The 5,996-nt window shown below is 53.0% G+C and overlaps 5 non-coding genes across 5 annotated transcripts; all 5 read right to left on the bottom strand.

Annotated features, from left to right (window-relative positions):
- Positions 1-679: 679 nt before the first annotated feature.
- On the bottom strand, positions 680-753 carry trnan-guu (transfer RNA asparagine (anticodon GUU)). Its single transcript has one exon. It is a non-coding gene; the product is annotated as a tRNA-Asn (tRNA).
- Positions 754-3,295: 2,542 nt separating this feature from the next.
- Positions 3,296-3,370, bottom strand: trnan-guu (transfer RNA asparagine (anticodon GUU)). Its single transcript has one exon. It is a non-coding gene; the product is annotated as a tRNA-Asn (tRNA).
- A 1,439-nt stretch (positions 3,371-4,809) lies between these two features.
- Positions 4,810-4,883, bottom strand: trnan-guu (transfer RNA asparagine (anticodon GUU)). Its single transcript has one exon. It is a non-coding gene; the product is annotated as a tRNA-Asn (tRNA).
- A 142-nt stretch (positions 4,884-5,025) lies between these two features.
- Positions 5,026-5,097, bottom strand: trnak-cuu (transfer RNA lysine (anticodon CUU)). Its single transcript has one exon. It is a non-coding gene; the product is annotated as a tRNA-Lys (tRNA).
- Positions 5,098-5,441: 344 nt separating this feature from the next.
- Positions 5,442-5,514, bottom strand: trnak-cuu (transfer RNA lysine (anticodon CUU)). The gene has a single exon. It is a non-coding gene; the product is annotated as a tRNA-Lys (tRNA).
- Positions 5,515-5,996: the final 482 nt, after the last annotated feature.

Here is a 5,996-nt window from a genome sequence, read left to right as displayed (position 1 = left end):
CTCATCCGTTAGCTAACGTAGCTTTCTCCGCGCCTGCAGCGGACATAACCGCTTGAACCCCGGACCAGCGAGATCGACTGAGATTGTTTTCGTCTTTTTCTCTTTCTCTCGATGTTGTTACTGCAAACTTGAGCTGATACAAACCTTCACCTAGCACCCTCTGTCTTTTAACACAAGGCAACTGACAAGCTGTGAACGCTGCGCTAGTGGGCAGGTGGCTCGTGTTCTAACCGGAAGCTGCCACATGGCGGAATGGCAGCAAAAGCTTCCTTCGTCCCTGGTGGGCTCGAACCACCAACCTTCGGGTTAACAGCCGAACGCGCTAACCGGTTGCGCCACAGAGACCCGCGAGGTGTGTTGGTCTGGAGTGCGGTGGCAAAAAAATCAGCCCGTGAGACGCCACACGCCTCCTGCGCTGGCAAACTCAGGTCAAGAGACTCGCTGAAAACTGAGGGTCTGCTGGGAAGTGACAAAAGCCAAAAGAATCGCCCAACGGGGCTCAACCCACGACCCTGAGATTAAGAGTCTCATGCTCACCGACTGAGCTAGCCGGCTGCTGCGAGCTTGTGGCGGTCTTTATCAGTGCCCAAATTTCACGCCAAACGGAGTGGGCAGGTGGCTCGTAAAGCAAATTCGAAGCTTGCGGACACATGGCGGAATGGCAGCGAAAAACTTCCTTCGTCCCTGGGTGGGCTCGAACCACCAACCTTCGGTTAACAGCCGAACGCGCTAACCAGTTGCGCCCACAGAGACCTGCTAGGTGCGCTCATGTGGAGAAAACAATCAGCGCTGCATGCCACACAGCTGAGACAACACACGCCTCCTGCGCTAGCAAACTCAGGTCAAGAGACTCGCTGAAACTGAGGGTCTGCTGGGAAGTGAGAGAAAGCAAAGAGAAACGCCCAACGTGGCTCGAACCCACGACCCTGAGATTAAGAGTCTCATGCTCTACCGACTGAGCTAGCCGGGCTGAAGACACACCTGAATCAGCTAATCAAGGTCTGACCAGGCAGACTAGAACCTTCCAGGCGGGTCTTTTGGAGCTGGTTAAAGCGAAACACTACAGGACAGTGGCCCTCCAGGACAGAGTTTGGACACCCCTGGCTTAGAGTGTCCTTTGTTTGTTTTAGCCATGCCTGTTGCTGTGGAACACAGTTTGAACAAGCAGAGCAGGCCGATAACATGCACAATCAAAACCCGGAGTTAAAGTTCCGTTTCCATCTGTGGCAAGAGATAGAGAGAGAGAGAGAGAGAGAGAGAGAGCGTGGTCACTGAAGGCAAACTTCTCCTAATTTCCAAAGGCAAAAAGTGAGCCAAACAGCAAAAATCGGAGGACCCAACCTCCAACCGAATCTGAAAATACAAAGATTCTAGTACATATAGAAGCGCCAAATCGATTGACCTCTTGTCCGAAAGCCTGATAGGCTACAGGTTCAGGCAGCTCCACAAACGTTCCAGGCATGGTGTTCTGTCCCGCTGCGTGAATGCAGTTTGCAGATTCCGACACTATATTATTTGAATGTGATTTTCATGGCATTTTCTGCTGCTCCTAGAGGAGGTTTTGAGCAGGACCTCCCTGGAACACGGCCTCCACCACCCGAACAAAACATGAACACGCCATGTACATGCCACTGCAAACTTGAGCTGATACAAACCTTCACCTAGCACCCTCTGTCTTTTAACACAAGGCAACTGACAAAGCTGTGAACGCTGCGCTAGTGGGCAGGTGGCTCGTGTTCTAACCGGAAGCTTGCCGACATTACGGCGGAATGGCAGCAAAAGCTTCCTTCGTCCCTGGGTGGGCTCGAACCACCAACCTTCGTTAACAGCCGAACGCGCTAACCGTTGCGCCCACAGAGACCCGCGAGGTGTGTTGGTCTGGAGGCGGTGGCAAAAAATCAGCTCGTGAGACGCCACACGCCTCCTGCGCTGGCAAACTCAGGTCAAGAGACTCGCTGAAAACTGAGGGTCTGCTGGGAAGTGACAAAAGCCAAAAGAATCGCCCAACGTGGGGCTCGAACCCACGACCCTGAGATTAAGAGTCTCATGCTCACCGACTGAGCTAGCCGGCTGCTGCGAGCTTGTGGCGGTCTTTATCAGTGCCCAAATTTCACGCGAAACGGAGTGGGCAGGTGGCTCGTAAGCAATTCGGAAGCTTGCGGACACATGGCGGAATGGCAGCGAAAAACTTCCTTCGTCCCTGGTGGGCTCAACCACCAACCTTTCGTTAACAGCCGAACGCGCTAACCAGTTGCGCCACAGAGACCTGCTAGGTGCGCCATGTGGAGAAAACAATCAGCGCCTGCGTGCCACACAGCTGAGACAACACACGCCTCTGCGTTAGCAAACTCAGGTCAAGAGACTCGCTGGAAACTGAGGGTCTGCTGGGAAGTGAGAGAAAGCAAAGAGAACGCCCAACGGGGGCTCGAACCCACGACCCTGAGATTAAGAGTCTCATGCTCACCGACTGAGCTAGCCGGGCTGAAGACACACCTGAATCAGCTAATCAAGGTCTGACCAGGCAGACTAGAACCTTCCAGGCGGGTCTTTGGAGCTGGTTAAAGCGAAACACTACAGGACAGTGGCCCTCCAGGACAGAGTTTGGACACCCTGGCTTAGAGTGTCCTTTGTTTGTTTTAGCCATGCCTGTTGCTGTGGAACACAGTTTGAACAAGCAGAGCAGGCCGATAACATGCACAATCAAAACCCGGAGTTAAAGTTCCGCTTCCATCTGTGGCAAGAGAGAGAGAGAGAGAGAGAGAGAGAGAGCGTGGTCACTGAAGGCAAACTTCTCTAATTTCCAAAGGCAAAAAGTGAGCCAAACAGCAAAATCGGAGGACCCAACCTCCAACCGGAATCTGAAAATACAAAGATTCTAGTACATATAGAAGCGCCGCCAAATCGATTGACCTCTTGTCCGAAAGCCTGATAGGCTACAGGTTCAGGCAGCTCCACAAACGCTCCAGGCATGGTGTTCTGTCCCGCTGCGTGAATGCAGTTTGCAGATTCCACACTATATTATTTGAATGTGATTTTCATGGCATTTTCTGCTGCTCCTAGAGGAGGTTTTGAGCAGGACCTCCCTGGAACACGGCCTCCACCACCCGGAACAAAACATGAACACGCCATGTACATGCCACTGCAAACTTGAGCTGATACAAACCTTCACCTAGCACCTCTGTCTTTTTAACACAAGGCAACTGACAAAGCTGTGAACGCTGCGCTAGTGGGCAGGTGGCTCGTGTTCTAACCGGAAGCTTGCCGACACATGGCGGAATGGCAGCAAAGCTTCCTTCGCCCCTGGGTGGGCTCGAACCACCAACCTTTCGGTTAACAGCCGAACGCGCCAACCGGGTTGCGCCACAGAGACCCGCGAGGTGTGTTGGTCTGGAGTGCGGTGGCAAAAAATCAGCTGGAGACGCCACACGCCTCCCGCGCTGGCAAACCCAGGTCAAGAGACTCGCTGAAAACTGAGGGTTCGCTGGGAAGTGACAAAGCCAAAAGAATCGCCCAACGGGCTCGAACCCACGACCCTGAGATTAAGAGTCTCATGCTCACCGACTGAGCTAGCCGGCTGCTGCGAGCTTGTGGCGGTCTTTATCAGTGCCCAAATTTCACGCGAAACGGAGTGGGCAGGTGGCTCGTAAAGCAATTCGAAGCTTATGGACACATGGCGGAATGGCAGCGAAAAACTTCCTTCGTCCCTGGGTGGGCTCAACCACCAACCTTTCGGTTAACAGCCGAACGCCAACCAGTTGCGCCACAGAGACCTGCTAGGTGCGCCATGTGGAGAAACAATCAGCGCCTGCGGCGTGCCACACAGCTGAGACAACACACGCCTCCTGCGTTAGCAAACTCAGGTCAAGAGACTCGCTGAAACTGAGGGTCTGCTGGGAAGTGAGAGAAAGCAAAGAGAAACGCCCAACGGGGCTCGAACCCACGACCCTGAGATTAAGAGTCTCATGCTCTACCGACTGAGCTAGCCGGGCTGAAGACACACCTGAATCAGCTAATCAAGGTCTGACCAGGCAGACTAGAACCTTCCAGGCGGGTCTTTGGAGCTGGTTAAGCGAAACACTACAGGACAGTGGCCCTCCAGGACAGAGTTTGGACACCCCTGGCTTAGAGTGTCCTTTGTTTGTTTTAGCCATGCCTGTTGCTGTGGAACACAGTTTGAACAAGCAGAGCAGGCCGATAACATGCACAATCAAAACCCGGAGTTAAAGTTCCGTTTCCATCTGTGGCAAGAGAGAGAGAGAGAGAGAGAGAGAGAGAGAGCGTGGTCACTGAAGGCAAACTTCTCCTAATTTCCAAAGGCAAAAAGTGAGCCAAACAGCAAAATCGGAGGACCCAACCTCCAACCGGAATCTGAAAATACAAAGATTCTAGTACATATAGAAGCGCCAAATCGATTGACCTCTTGTCCGAAAGCCTGATGGCTACAGGTTCAGGCAGCTCCACAAACGCTCCAGGCATGGTGTTCTGCCCGCCATGCGAATGCAGTTTGCAGATTCCGACACTATATTATTTGAATGTGATTTTCATGGCATTTTCTGCTGCTCCTAGAGGAGGTTTTGAGCAGGACCTCCCTGGAACACGGGCCTCCACCACCCGGAACAAAACATGAACACGCCATGTACATGCCACTGCAAACTTGAGCTGATACAAACCTTCACCTAGCACCCTCTGTCTTCTTTAACACAAGGCAACTGACAAAGCTGTGAACGCTGCGCTAGTGGGCAGGTGGCTCGTGTTCTAAATCCGGAAGCTTGCCGACACATGGCGGAATGGCAGCAAAAAAGCTTCCTTCGTCCCTGGGTGGGCTCGAACCACCAACCTTTCGGTTAACAGCCGAACGCGCTAACCGGTTGCGCCACAGAGACCTGCGAGGTGTGTTGGTCTGGAGTGCGGTGGCAAAAAATCAGTTCCCGTGAGACGCCACACGCCTCCTGCGTTGGCAAACTCAGGTCAAGAGACTCGCTGAAAACTGAGGGTCTGCTGGGAAGTGACAAAAGCCAAAAGAATCGCCCAACGTGGGGCTCGAACCCACGACCCTGAGATTAAGAGTCTCATGCTCACCGACTGAGCTAGCCGGGCTGCTGCGAGCTTGTGGCGGTCTTTATCAGTGCCCAAATTTCACGCCAAACGGAGTGGGCAGGTGGCTCGTGGTGCAATTCGAAGCTATGCGGACACATGGCGGAATGGCAGCGAAAAACTTCCTTCGCCCCTGGGTGGGCTCGAACCACCAACCTTCGTTAACAGCCGAACGCGCTAACCAGTTGCGCCACAGAGACCTGCTAGGTGCGCTCATGTGGAGAAAACAATCAGCGCCTGCATGCCACACAGCTGAGACAACACACGCCTCCTGCGTTAGCAAACTCAGGTCAAGAGACTCGCTGAAAACTGAGGGCTGCTGGGAAGTGAGAGAAAGCAAAGAGAAACGCCCAACGTGGGGCTCGAACCCACGACCCTGAGATTAAGAGTCTCATGCTCTACCGACTGAGCTAGCCGGGCTGAAGACACACCTGAATCAGCTAATCAAGGTCTGACCAGGCAGACTAGAACCTTCCAGGCGGGTCTTTGGAGCTGGTTAAAGCGAAACACTACAGGACAGTGGCCCTCCAGGACAGAGTTTGGACACCCTGGCTTAGAGTGTCCTTTGTTTGTTTTAGCCATGCCTGTTGCTGTGGAACACAGTTTGAACAAGCAGAGCAGGCCGATAACATGCACAATCAAAACCCGGAGTTAAAGTTCCGCTTCCATCTGTGGCAAGAGAGAGAGAGAGAGAGAGAGAGAGAGCGTGGTCACTGAAGGCAAACTTCCTAATTTCCAAAGGCAAAAGTGAGCCAAACAGCAAAAATCGGAGGACCCAACCTCCAACCGGAATCTGAAAATACAAAGATTCTAGTACATATAGAAGCGCCAAATCGATTGACCTCTTGTCCGAAAGCCTGATAGGCTACAGGTTCAGGCAGCTCCACAAACGTTCCAGGCAT

This window comes from Onychostoma macrolepis, unplaced genomic scaffold (assembly GCF_012432095.1).
Source record: "Onychostoma macrolepis isolate SWU-2019 unplaced genomic scaffold, ASM1243209v1 Scaffold302, whole genome shotgun sequence".
NCBI classification, from domain to species: domain Eukaryota; kingdom Metazoa; phylum Chordata; class Actinopteri; order Cypriniformes; family Cyprinidae; genus Onychostoma; species Onychostoma macrolepis.
The sequence above is the reverse complement of the archived record's forward strand: the minus strand, read 5'-3'. Positions and strand labels throughout refer to the sequence as shown.